Source organism: Nelumbo nucifera, chromosome 1 (assembly GCF_055504915.1).
Source record: "Nelumbo nucifera cultivar China Antique chromosome 1, China Antique-T2T, whole genome shotgun sequence".
NCBI classification, from domain to species: domain Eukaryota; kingdom Viridiplantae; phylum Streptophyta; class Magnoliopsida; order Proteales; family Nelumbonaceae; genus Nelumbo; species Nelumbo nucifera.
In genome coordinates this window covers 62353693-62364028 of record NC_142649.1, presented here as the reverse complement: position 1 = coordinate 62364028, position 10336 = coordinate 62353693, and the positions used below count along the sequence as shown (strand labels likewise).

The window sequence follows — 10336 nt, the reverse complement described above, 5'->3', positions numbered from 1 at the left end:
TCACAGGTGCCATTATCTGAGGCACGTTCAGAGTAGGAACTCCATCTATAGAGGGGGGGATGGTGAACTGTCCAATACATACTGCTGGGATCTGAACTTGCTCCCCGACGGCACTCATTTCTGCGCTGCGTCCGGCGTTGCTGGAGGAAGCCATGGAAACCAAAGTTGCAAAGTTTGGTGGAAGGCTTTACGAAGCGTTACCCACAGACTGTGCCAATTGATGGTGCGTGATCTGATCACTCCTAGCTGGCAGCGGCTGCACTCCTAGCTGGCGACGGATGAGATACCTGTGAAGATGAAGAAGGATCCCCGGGGAGCTCTCCCGGCAGGAATACTCCGATGCTTAAGTTAGTAGTAGGAAGAGAGTTGTAGAGCGGAGCAAAAATGAAAGGGCTAGAGTGTAGATCACGCAAGTTACCATTGCTCTTGGGGGTCGGAGCTCTTATATACTGATGTCCTGACAAATCAGGTATAACCGCCTCTGAAGCTCTGCCGCAGCCGTTACATGCCAGGGCTGAGCTGGTGGGCGCGGGCAACCGTTGCAAAGTACGGCCCTGCCAGACAAGGGACACCTCTCACGGTTGGCAGGCACGACGCCGCCTAGCGAGAGACGTTGGCATAGTCTCTAGATTTGGCAGGTATGATTGTCAGGCAAGAGATCTTCCTGTGAAATGTCGTGCTGCTCTGCCCCGAGCTACCTTGTACCGAGCTACCCTGTGCCGAGCTACTTCTACCCGAGGTGGCCTACTTGAGTTTGGTCGGGCAAGTTTATTCTTAAGAGGCTGCCGAGCTCAACTCGAAGTGCCTTGAGCTCGGGAGATTCCTGTCTTGGGAGAATCTTAGCTCGGGGCACTTCCTTGGAAGAATCTTAGCTCGGGGTAATCGGAGTGTCATCTTGTACTGAGTTGTCACGCTGGATCTTGGCGGACTGGTTGCGCTGGGTTGTCATGTTGAGTCACGTCCACGTGTCCCCTTATGATGAGGTCGGGCCAAATCACCCTCCATCAAATACTCTTCGAGAAGGGTATTTACAATTGTATAGGCAAATTTGGAAGGAGTAAAAATATAATATGTACAAAATATATAATTTTGCATTCTATATATTTGTATTTGTACTCCTTCCAAACTTTTACTACCTTTAGGAAGGAGTACAAATACGAATACGTAGAGTGAAAAACCTTGTATTTTGTATTATTTCGTATGTATTTGCATTGTACACATTTGTATTTATACTCCTTTCAAACCAAGCATTAATGTCTATAAAAAAAGGGAAGTTTATATGATTTATAAAAAAGGGCATAGAAGGATTTTATATTTTACCCTGTTTTACAAAGGCAGTTTTTGTGAGATAACTCATAGAAACAATCCAAGCATTGTTTCATAATATGCTTGATTGTCTTGTTTTGAAAATTGCTCTAATAAGGCTCAGATTAGGATGAGTGAAAATAGAAATATGTAATGTGAAATGCCATATCTAAGGTATTTGTATTTGTAGTCTTCCCAAACTATGTTTTTATAGGATTTTTTTGCAAACAAAAACTGTGCCCACATTGCATAAGAATGGGATCCCGCCATATAATAGAAACATCTCTCTATGAATTTAACATAAATTAGTTGGAACTCATGCAATGCTAGTAAATTTGAAGTCAAAAGGAGTTATTGGACATTTAGATTGAGTAGAGTGAATCTTAGTCCGATTGAGCCTTGGGCACTATGGCGATAAGCTAATTAAATTGATTTATTAATTAATATAGGCATTATAATAATTTTACACCAAATGTCAAGGGAGCTTTTCCTAGAGGTCAAATTATAGGAGAGGTTTAAGTAGTTTACCCCAGTGTTTTAAAAACCAACCCAGAGGCTGAACCATTTTTGCCTCCGGGTGTCATTAGTTCAACCGTTCAGGTTAAACAAGTCGGGCCATGCCACATTACCAACACATAAATTTATAGTGAAAGTGGGGTTTGTTATAGGCTTTTTGCGGTAGAGTGAAAGAGGCGAGATAGAGAAACACCGCGGGAGAAGAGGAAATTTGATGGATAGGGAATTTTTCACAATAAGCCTAGGGGTGATAATGACCAGGTTTTGCACCTATGGTAAGGGCTATGGCTTAAGGCCGGGCCAGATTCCAAGCTTGAAAGTTCAAACATAAGACCGGGCCTATTTCTATATATAATAGATGATATAATGTAAAATAAAATATGTAAGTATCCATTATCTATAATATGCATATTTAAATCAATGTTTTAAAAACTGACTTAGAGGTCGAACCATTTTTGCCTCTAGATCATGGGTCTCCAATTTGACCAATTCAGACCATAGCACATCAGTCATATGGAATCCAGACATATATATATCAGTGTGTATAGGTATGTATAAACATGTATTTTATCTATAAATAATATATAATTATGTTCTACATGTAATATATGTATTATTTTATATTCAAATTAGATTTTTTAATTCAGTTTTAAATTTTTTATTTATAAAAATACTAAAATTTTCAATTTGAGGCTAAAAAAAGGTTTTTTGGTGAAAATACGATGCCTTGCAACACAGATCTCAAAAGTAATCCAAAATAAAAAAAAAAATCACTTCAATTGGACATTGGAGTATAAAGTTATGGCCTCCCGAAGTTTGCATACACATTTAGTTTGTAACCCTAGACCTAGTCACTAGGTTGAACAAGTCAACGGTCCAACTATTTGGGTCAAATGGTTTTTGACCGTCCACCGGGTTTTACTAAAATCGGACCCAAAATCTTGACCTGATGACAGTTTGAGCGATTCAATCGGTCGGGTCAACCATAGGTTGAAAACACTAGTTTACCCATTAATGTAAGGCTGTGTTTGGCAAATCTTTCCATGGTGTCTTCTGGCCTGTCAAAGCCTAAAATCCCAATTTTTTAGTTTTTTCCGTTTGGCAAAAGAAGACAAGAAGTCGAGAAGATGAGCCGCCCAAAAAGCTTGTGCAAGCCCGAAAATCCCCGAAAAGCTTGTCTAAGATATATCATACGTGTGCCAAGAGGCGCACGATTTAGAAAATAATAGGGGTTCTTCGAAGAAAACCCCCATTCCTCAACGTGCATGCTCCTCTTCAACGTAGGTATTTTCTTCCCTCCTCTTTCTTCATTTTCTTTCGCTTTCTTTTCTTCTTCTTCTTCTACTCCACCATAACCCATCCTCTTTTCATTTAAAAGGACCTACAAACAATATCTTTCTGTTCTCAGGTACAATCCAACTGCTTTCTTTGTTTTAATTGAAGTTTCTGTTGTTTGCTTTCCCCTATTTATTAATTCAATATCTGAAAACTTCAATTCGTTTCTGCTATCAATCTTTTCTTTGGTATATCTAAATTTTTTTGATCTTCTAATGTTTGCTCTACTACTAAAAGTCCAAAAATAGGTACCCACCTTCCAAGGTTTGCTTCTTTTGACAGGTCTCAATGGCTATTGAACCATTGTGATCTTGGTTCTAGAGAGATACATTTGGATACTTTTGTAATACATGATCCAATGTTTGCTTCCCATAAAGTTCACTTTACAGCTTTCTAGAAAATACAAACCTGCCTGATCGCAGCCTACTTTTTGTAATACGTGGGCATGACCTCAACTGAAATCTTTAGACAGTTGTTAACCTTTAAAACCTTCAAACCTCACTGAAATCTCCCACTCTCCAACCCCTAGAAAATCATATCTTTCACTTCCTCACAACACCTAATGTCAGGGACTCTAGATTTCTATGCTGTGATAAGATGCAATTCAGAGAAGTGTCAGAGAGATTCAAACACCAATCCATGCGCAAGTGTTTTAGACAATGACAAGAAGTGGCAATCCAAGAAGTGACAATCGCAGCACTGGGCTAATGAAAATATGGACTCATCTCCAACTTTATAACAACCCAGCAACTTTACAGTCCTCAAAGAAGAACAAGCCCCGGAAACACTTGAGACCCCAACATCCCCAGCATCGCTGCATTTGTTGACATCTAAAAACTTGATAGAATGACACCTATCAACAAGACTTGTCAATCCAGTGTTTGTTATGTTGTTGCATCCCTCTAGTTCCAGCTCTTCTAGGTTACAACAGTGCTTTGAAAGGGTTTGCAATAGCCCATCGGTTATGAATCTGCATCCTATAAGATGTAAGCTTCTCAAGTTGCAACAAGCCTCAGCAATGGCTTTTAGTCCCTTGTCTGTCAGCTTCCTGCAATTTGACACATCAAGGACTGGAGATATGAATGAAATCTCACTAGAATATGTTCTTCAAATGCACAATCCCACTCAAGCTCATTGGCTACTGAGTATGCCGACCATGAAATCCAATCAAGCTGACATGAGTCATTATTTCAGTTTTTTTGTTATGTATTAAATACTTTGGGTATTTAATATTTTATTGAGTTGCAAAGGCCAAGGGATTAAATCCATAAATTGCCACTAACCCAAGGTCAAGGTGTTTATAGTTTATTCCTTTCTTATGTTTGGAATTGGTAGAAAATTTTCTATTAGGTGTCACTTGTATGTCAGCTCTGTTTTCTAATTTATAATGGATGGTCTGAGAAGAAAATGAGAATTTGTGTTTGATTAAAGGGTTCAACTATGATAAATGGGCCCCACCACATTTTGGTTCCGGACATCAAATGGGAAAGATATACTTAAACTGCTATAGGTATATTTGCAGGACTGGTGGAGAGAATCAAAACTTAAGTCTCCTAAAATCAATACCTCATGCATTCCCTTTTTAAATCACTAAAATAAAAATGTAATTCAATTGCTTTCTATTTCACTCGCCAAAATGTTTTCCCTCTTCAGTCAATATGCTTTCCATTTGATCAAACAAAGCATTCCACTTTATCTTAGAACTCTTTTGACATTAGGAAAGATAGTTCGGATGCAATTACAGTTCGAACTCTCTTCCTACTATGCCGCAATGTTGCATATACAGAAAAGGTAGTTATGTTTTTACCTCCAGTAATCTTTTGCATGACCACCATGTAAGCACCTGGCAGACATCCTTTGATGTCTTGTTAAAGAAGTTCCAACCACTGAAAAGCTATAGTTGCAGCTAGAAAACAAATGAAACATCCAAATCAGCTCAAGGTTTTTAGTCCTACCTCCTACAAGTCACCTGACAAGTTGCATTGTACATAAAACTATCCCTTTTGATGAATATGTAAGAATGGAAATGGATCTACCACAAACAAAACTATGTACAACAGGCTATGTAATCCAATTAGGTACTAGTTGTACAGATCGTTGTCATTTTTACTCTTGATTGAGCTATTCCAATTCCAACTATTTGGTTGGGCAGAATCGGAATCCCATTCCCATTCCTGCTGGAATGGCATTCCCCCATTTGAGGGAATGGCCATTCCATGCCCCTCCCTTGGGAATGAAATCCCATTCTTGCTGATTTCAATTCTCATTCCCATTCCTGTCTGAACCAAATAGACTATGAGAATGGATCATTCTGATTCTCATTCCGACTATGAACCAAATGGACCCTACTAATCCTAGCCATTGCAAAAAATATCAAACAAATTTGCGAAAAAGCATTCCTCACTTAAAAAAAGAAGCCTTCTTTTCCCTGAATTTTCTTGAAAAAATAGCTCGTCTAAATTGGAAAATAAGATATTCCAATTAGAATCAAAATGCAAAAAATCTCTTCACATCATTCTTGATCTTATTAAGTGGGTGAGCAAAAAATCTTTTCAACAACCCAATTTTGATGTGAAATGATTGTTTTTTATTTTATATGGAACAGAAGTCATTCCAAACCATACTACTCTCATTTTTCTTTTATTTTCTTGTAGCCATTCAGGGTCTCCATTTAGGCTTGTTTCTTTTTAGTTACTACATAATTTCATCACATGGTAGATTGTACTAGCTTTCTATTGACACTTGTGTATATGATATATATAGGTTTCTTCTTCATCTATCTTGTAGCCATTTAAAACATACAAAAGTATGTTTTTACATAATTTTGGAATGGCTTTTTTACCTTTTAGCTAGTCCTTGAACTTGATATATGCTTCTACTGATGCATGAATAATCGACCTACTTTTTTTTTTGTTAATCAATTTTTTCAGATGGCAAGTAATGTAGTAAAGCAATACTACAACATATGGTGATGCCAATGTTAGTCAAGCTAACTGGTTTAAATTTAGATGCAGGGGTGTTTCCCAGCTCCTTCAGCATCGGAATCAACTTTGGGTTCTCTCTCTCTCTCTCTCTCTCTCTCTACAAGTCTTCACTGTGACTTCACCTAATGGGAGAAAGTTGAAACCGTTGCATGTCTATTAGGATTGATGTTTTTGTTTTAGGTTTCAATGGAAAGGATAGCCTTGTATGTTCCCATTTTCGCTTAAGGGTTTGTTAAGGATTAGATTTCTTCCAATTTTCCATTTCTTGAAATGGCTGTATGAAGCTGGGTTCCCTCTGCCTTTCAATTTTTTTTTATATACTCTGTTTTGTGTATGATCTTAGGATGTTATTCTTGCATTCAGATAAGGTGGGCATGCAAATGGAATTGAAGTGGGTGACGTTAGGAAGATGTGCTTTGTTGCAAGTTGAAGGGGCTATAAGGGGTAGGGGCTAGTAGTTTTCCTTTCCTCATTTTAATATTTATTTATTCTGCTTTTATTATTTTCATTATATGTTTCTACTTTCTAGCTAGGATTCTGATTTATTTTGGTTAACATATGGCTTGATGGATTAGGTGTTTTGTTGTTTCCTACTCATTCTCTCTTCATTCTACACTCTACATCCAGAAATTGAGAGAGAGAGAATAAAAACAATACTAAATAACCTAAGAAAACATTCTACTTGTTGTTTGATGAGACAAGTCATAATAGAAACACCAAAATAGCATAAACCCATTAAAACTGGTGTGCTGTTGATGAGGCAAGTCATAATAGATACAGCAGAAAAGCAACAACCATTAATTCTGTTTCAAACCAAATTCTATGCATGTAGAAAATATAAGAGTACCCAGAACAAGAAACTTACACTCCTGAGGCACAGACGAAAGCAATAACTATGGAGAAATTGTATAATAGCTTTGCTTGTAGAGTTGCTGAGTTGCAGTTTTCTTCAATTCCCCACAAGGATTTCTTATCAGAGTCCCAGACAAACCCTACTTAAATTTAGTTTCTTGACATGAAGACTCCATTGTTATCCCAGGCAAACCCAGATGTGAGTTTGTGTGGGAATGAATTAGAACTCTAATATGATACACCGCCGACACCGATACTATTATCACCATCCGCCTGAAACTTGGCATAACATAACACTATTAGATGAACATGGTACACACTTTGTTTTCCTAATGCTTCTATTGTTGATTGATAGGAAGATCAAGCACTACAACATGTACATCCACTTGGGACCCACCAAGCTAACAAGCTAGAACGTTGTTCTCTTCTATGTGATGATTGACTAACTTATTGCCTTCAATTTTTGTAGGCTATCTACGTTGCTTGGCTTCATTGGAACTCCTCAATGGAGTTATGAATTCAAGTTTGATCAGAATTTTTAAGTTTGTTCTTTCATGTTGACCTATGGTTGTATCATAAAGGTGTGATACAACCTCAATTTTACAGTTTTATACAAACTTTGAAAATACCCATTATATTTAATTTGCTGAGTTTTTTATTTATTTATTTTTCCACTTTTTGACCTTCATTTTTTTGCAGATTATCTACGTTTCTTGGCTCCATTGGAACACCTTAATTGAGTTATGAATTCAATCTAAGGTACCTCTCCCTTACTCATTTTCTATCTTACTTTATTTGATTTAATACCCACCATATTAGCATTGTTAAATTATATTTACCGATTAATTTTCTAGGAGTTATTTATTTATTTTGCATCTCTTTCTTCCTTTTACCACCTTACTACTACTGCATTTTGGAGTTATGTTTTCTTAGTTATGCCTTTTAGGCGGGTATGCTTTCCTAACTTTTTTATATTTATAATCTAAACTAATACTTAACTTTGTTATTTAGTTTGCTATAGGCTTATAGCAAAGGAAAAACCATGACAAAGAAACCCCACCACCCAATACTCCCCCTAGAGAAATTGTAACTTGGGATGATGAGAATTGCTGATTACTAAATATTTCGTAATAGAAATGACAACTTGGATTATTAGCATTTTAATAGAGAATTCAGTCATTATTTTTTTTTTCTTTTTTCTTTTTGTAGATTAGAACAAGTGTTCAGTTCTTATAGGAGCATGAAATCTTACAATGGTTAAAATATAAAATCTAGAAATTCATTTTATAAGTTATCTCTTTTATGGGTCATCAAGCAAAGCACATGGGTAATGATCTTCTCTGTTTTCCAAGGTAACAAGATCTTTCCACATAAGTGCCAGGTCTTTGTTCTCCATAGGTTTTATGATCTTTCCTTGGCCCTGAAATCTCCTATGTAACAAGGTCTCTCTCTGTTGTTGTGATTTGTGTTGTGGGTGCCTTTTATTACCCATTAATTAGATTTAGTGTTCTTTAATTTCTTTCCAGAATTCATATATCTATAATATGTTTTTGGGATTTTCTATTTTGGTTTTCTCTTTGATATTACTTTTTATCTTTTGAAAATATCCAAGGTTGGATGGTCTTGATCAATATTCAACCATATTTGCTCTTGAGAGATAGTGAGGGACTTCTGGTCGATTTGGCAAGAAAGAAACTCAAGGATGTTCCAAAACAAAAGATGTCAAGAGGATAAAGTGTGGCAGAGAATTGTGGAGTAACCATACTCTGGTCTGTGGTACAACTGAATATTTACAGTTCCTTTTTGATTTTGCAAGCCTGTTTGTAATGGGATGGTGGTCTGAATGTGTTTTTTTTTTTTTTTTTTTTTTTTTCTGCATTCTCCTTTGTTGTACATTTCGATCTTTTCTTTGAATGAATGGATACTTTACTTCTTCTTCAACACATTGCCTAATTTTGGTTCTTCTTGTTTCTCACATATGCTCAAATGCAGTTGCATCCAATAAGAGAAAATTCGAATGAGTTTCCAGACCTATCATCCGAGTGTGATTCTTTAAATACCTGCAGTGCAAGTCAAATTATAAGTAAAACATCCATATAAAACATTGCTCTTTGAAACTAAACTTTGTCAGAAAGACCGTCCAGTTATGATCTTGTGTTTTCTAATCTATATACAGTCCCATAATGACAACAAAGATGAAACAGAAAAACATCATTATTTTCTGGCTACACTTATAACTTGGTTGGAAGTTAGAACATAGAGAATAAAATCAATATTAACTTCTGAATTCTAACCACAGCTGTAGCATAGACAATAATAAAGCAACCATAACCATGAACAAAGGATAAAATGTAGCATAGACAATACAAAAGAAAAAACATGAATTTATCTTAGAAATTCTACCAGAATATGATAATTTAGGACTGAAAACTAAATGGCCTCGATAGGATAATTAAATGCACACCTTTGTGTAGAAACTTGGTTCATAACGGTGTGTAGGGTTGTTTTTCCGCTTACAATCTTTGGATTAATGAAAACAAGACTCTCTGAAGAAAATAAAGCCTCCAACCTTCAACCATTTGGCCATCCTTTCAGCTAGATTCTTGACCTTGCCAAGTGCCAACCATGATACTAAATGAAATAAAAAGCTAACTTAAATGACAACTGATGTAGAGCAATCTGGTCACTCCTAGCTGGCGGTGGCCTGGCTCCTAGTTGGCGAAGGACAACACATGAGACGGAGAAGCCAGTGAAGGATTCCCGGGGAGTTTGCCGGGCGGGAACACTCCGACGATCAAGTTAGAACTCTGGGAGAGAATTGCAGAGAATACAAGGAGAGATAAGAGTGCAGATAGCGCAAGATCAATTACCTTTTCTCTCTGAGAGTTGAAGTTCTTATATAATGGTGTCCTGTCAAATCTGACATAACCACCTCGGATTCTCTGTCGTAGCCATTACCTGCCATGGCTGCGCAGGTCACTGTTGCAGGGTATGACTCTGTCATACGGGGGACACCTCTCAGGTTTGGCAGGCATGACGCCGCCTGGCGAGAGATGTGGGTGCAGGGCCCCAGGTTTGGTAGATACGGTTGTCAGGGAAGATCTTCCTGTGATATGTCGAGTTGTCTTCCTTCGAGCTACCTTGCACCGAGCTACCCTATGCCGAGCTGGAGGTACCATACTGAGGTTATTCTACCTGAGGCGGCCTACTTAGGCTTGTCAGAAAAAATTTATTAGGAGGCTCTCGAGCTCACCCCGAAGTACCTTGAGCTCGGGTGATCCCTGTCTTGTAGTACCCTGGCTTGGGATGCCTATGGAAGAATCTTAGCTCGGGGTATTCCCTTC

At 37.6% G+C, this 10336-nt stretch overlaps 1 long non-coding RNA gene across 4 annotated transcripts; it reads left to right on the top strand.

Moving 5' to 3' along the window:
• Window positions 1–2935: 2935 nt before the first annotated feature.
• LOC104594318 (uncharacterized) lies at window positions 2936–8868 on the top strand. Of its 4 annotated transcripts, none has more exons than XR_734715.2 (7): window positions 2936–3101; window positions 3200–3229; window positions 6165–6210; window positions 6504–6584; window positions 7462–7573; window positions 7692–7751; window positions 8605–8868. It is a non-coding gene; the product is annotated as an uncharacterized LOC104594318 (long non-coding RNA). The 4 variants fall into 4 exon arrangements; XR_016081338.1 differs by having other exon boundaries at window positions 2936–3105; XR_016081337.1 differs by lacking the exon at window positions 6165–6210 and having other exon boundaries at window positions 8605–8867.
• The last annotated feature ends 1468 nt before the right edge of the window (window positions 8869–10336 follow it).